Raw genomic sequence first — 4,028 nt, forward strand, 5'->3', positions numbered from 1 at the left:
TATATACTGCTTCGGGTAGTATAAACATTTTAACTATATTAATTCCTCCTATCCACGAGTAAGCCATCTGGTTCTTAGACACTGGTATCTCATGAGCTTCGGTCAATGTGAGTTGGTCCATGAAACAGAGCTATTCTCGGATACTAGTTGAATCAGGCTTCAAAACAAAGGACTCCTAGATCAAGGGTAACTCAAAAAGTTTGCCATATTTTCTGCCAAAGTCAGAAGAAGGGGTGAGAGCTTAGCACCCATGGGGGTTAGGGTCTTACTGTGACCATGGACACTCCCAGAAGCACAGTCCCTAGAAGGTAGGAGCACTCCTTTTCAGTACAGGAGTAACATACCTCTGAAAACAAGAGAGCCCAGTCTGTGAATTCCCAATTCCAGGAACAGTTGTCAGACACCTGAGAGCACACTCTGGGAAGAGACACACTATATATCAAGGTAGGGTTTGGCCTCAAATTCACTTGTGAGTATTTGCCTTAATAAGCACAGGCCTCGATAACCAGATGTTTTAAACTGTGCTCCTTGAAACCCTATGGTTTCACACAGTTATGGGCTGCCTCAGGAGTGCCAAGGAATTGAGCAGGCAGAGCTTCCCCCTCTACCCCATCACCATTTCCTCTAGAGTATCTCACTTTCACCTGTATATTATACTGGATTCCTATATAGCATCTCTTGGGGACTGATTCTGCCACTAAAAATATACACAAAACCTCACTGGCATTGATAACGTCAACCCTTAGAGTCTGTTCTTTGGATTCTTCCCCTTGGGCTCTACCTTGGTCCCCAGGTAGTGTCCAATGGAAGTCCCTTGGTTATTTATATCTTTGGTGTAGACCTCTAAGATATTGTCTGCAGAGAGAAGCATAAGCCATATCATCTCAGAAATAAGCCAATCAAAAAGTAGGCATAGTGTGCAGAAGGTAGACATTTTTAACTTCTTGACCCTTTCCACTGAAGGCCAACATTTGGATCTCAGCTAGGAGTGGACCCCTCCTTCTAATGGGGCATTGAAAAATATGTGAGGCTGCCTTGAGCTGTTACAATATTGGGGAGTATCATTGTAATCTATAGTAGGGGCAAGGAGTGCTAAACATCTGTAACATGTGGGACCGTTCTGTATAATGAGATTGGACCCCCCCACACCAGAATGCCAGTACCATACTTGTTGAAAAATAATGCAGAACCATTGTCTATTCTCCAACATAGTAAACTCATTGGATGTGCTCCTGGAATTCTTCCTAGAGGTTAAAGAATGCAGATATTTGTATATTATATAAATGGGTGCATCATACTGTCATAGCATAATAACATTTAACATATAGTTAAATCACTACTTCTTAATTCCTTACTTTCTGAGTATCATTTGGAAGCCCATATGGATTGGCTAATGACTATTCTATTCCCCACATTAGTTACAGTCTTACTGTAAATTAATACATTAGCCATCTGGTTCTTAGACATTAGTATCTCATGAGCTTGAGTTACCATGAGTTGGTCCATGAGACAGAGCTATTCTCAGGTAGTAATTGAATCAGGCTTCAGAAAAAAGGACTTGCTAGATCAAGGATAACTCATAAAGTTTAAGCCAATTTAAGGGGGTCTGGGATAGCCTCCTGGTCTGTCCTTGTAACATCCCTGCCTTAACTTGAACCTTCGTAAACTAAAACATAAATACTCTTCTTAAAGAACGTACTTAGGCAAGAACAGATCCAAAATTTAATTCTGGACTGTGACTTTTGAAAGCATGTGAATGAAACTTAATTTATATTCTGTCATCNCTCACCATCACAACTGTTAAGTCTCTCAAACACACACCAGCTGTCACTGTTAAGCATACCTTCAGCCCAGCTAATGATTTTGTATAAATAGATTGGAGTTGTCAGGAAAAGTGAGAGCCATCACAATTTCAGTTGTGATGAAAAATGTATACTTTGCCCTACTACATCCATTTTTAAATCAAGTACAAACTTTAATAATTATGCTCAGCAGAGGCATCTGGAAGATGTGTTGATACTTGTTGGCAGCAGACACCAGATGGATTATTCAATCTGAAGCAGATGGTAAATTGATATTAAATAATGATAAGCCTGGACTTTTCCACCATTCATGATTCTCATTTTCTATTGATGAGTTTACCATTTTGGTTTAACTCAGTTTTCTAAATTCCTCTTTCTAACCCATATGATTTTAAGAGGAAAAGAGGAGAAATTTTTTTCTTTGATCAGAGAATATCTCAAGCCCTCAAGACGCTCAGGGTTAAAAAATGAGCTCATGATATTAAGGTAGAGCTAGGAGGCTGATCATTGTTTTCATGGCCACAGAGCTAGAATTTTCCTATTCCTGCTCTGTCAGTTAATGCTACCTTCTTCCCACAATCCTCCTCCTCCTATTCTGTACTGTCAACAAAATTCCCTGGGGGCACTCTAGGCAAAAGAAAACAGCTAAATGGGAATAAAGTACACTTTTATTAATAGTTACATAAATATCCAATATTCAAATGTAGGTTTCTCTGGAAGGCTGGGGTTGAAATAAACAATTTAAGAGTTAAGTCTTGACTGGGACTTCTGCCATTTCTTCAACTGAAATCTTGGGCTAAATGCATACAATAAGGAAATCGAGGAAGGACGGAGTGAGTTTTCTGGTTCTGTGGAGTTTGCCTCATTTTGAGAGAAATGGTTACATGGCTACCCAGGATAGGCAGTGGGAACACTTAGTCTCATGGATGGAACAGTGAGAGCTGGATTGCTAACGTGCAGAGGCAATACAAACACTCATAAGTCAATGTTGCCCAAGGTGACCAACCATATCATCAACTCTTCTTCTCTTGGAAAAGAGGAAGAATCTAGGGAGGGATAGAGTTAGTATAGAAAGAAAAGATAGTAAATGCCCACATGGAGTGATATCGAGGGTTCTGGAAAGTGACTATCACATCCATAATTCTTACCTCCTAAGGCATGGAATTCCACTAACATAATCTGTTCAGGATTTTATTTTAAATATTTTGTAGCTCATAAAATTTAGTTTAAAAATGGCCAGAAAGCTGATTTGATGGCCCAAAGAACAGAGTAAGGAGGAAGTGGGTACAAAAGGGAGAGTAAAGAGAGAGTAGAGGAGAAAAGATACCCAAATCTGTACAGTTCAAATCTAGGACCATTGAAGAAAAACATGTTTTGCCTTGAGTTGGCCTTACAAGTTAGATAAGGTATAGCAGTATCTTCTTTGAAATAACTGTATAACTTCCTTGTTGACTACCTAGAGTGGAGGGAGGTATCAGTGAACTTCTTCCATGAAGGCAGGGAGAGAGCCCAGAGAGAGACATCTAGCCTCACTTCTACCTCAGTCAAAGGATTTTCCTTCTATATTTAAAATAGACCACTCAGGGCTGATGGAAGCATCCTTGTTTATGAACTACCATCTTACCAATCATTGGGGATATGCAAAGAGCACACTGCAACGAAAAGTTAAGATTTCCTTTTGATCCCTTGGATTTTGTTGCATTTTTTCTTCTGATTTTATCTAAAGACAACTATGGAAGGTTATGTGGGTGATTGCTGGGGCCATTGCAGAGTACCTCTAGACTTATAGAGAAGTCAAAAATAAGTATTTATGAAATTAAACAAGGCGAATATATACTAGAGCAAAGCAGAGACATAAAACCCTCCATAAAGATAGGCAATATCTCCAAAGATAGGAGAGAGGTAACTAAATAACTAAATTAATACATTAGCCATCTGGTCCTATTTTTTAAAAAACAAGAGTAATAAACAATGTTTATGAGTCATGCACTGCCTCAAGTTCTACCTATTTCCTCCTGTAATCTTTTTCTTTTTAGGTTTGTTTGTTTTTTACTAGTTTCAAGTATACAAAACAACATAATGATTATACACTCATACCCCTCACAAAGTGATAACCTCCCCTCAAGTCTACTACCTTTTTGACATTGTATATCACTATTACTATACCATTGACTCTATTCTCTATGCTGTACTTTATATCCTGTGACTATATATATATATATATAT

This window comes from Hipposideros armiger, unplaced genomic scaffold, assembly GCF_001890085.2.
Source record: "Hipposideros armiger isolate ML-2016 unplaced genomic scaffold, ASM189008v1 scaffold_257, whole genome shotgun sequence".
NCBI classification, from domain to species: domain Eukaryota; kingdom Metazoa; phylum Chordata; class Mammalia; order Chiroptera; family Hipposideridae; genus Hipposideros; species Hipposideros armiger.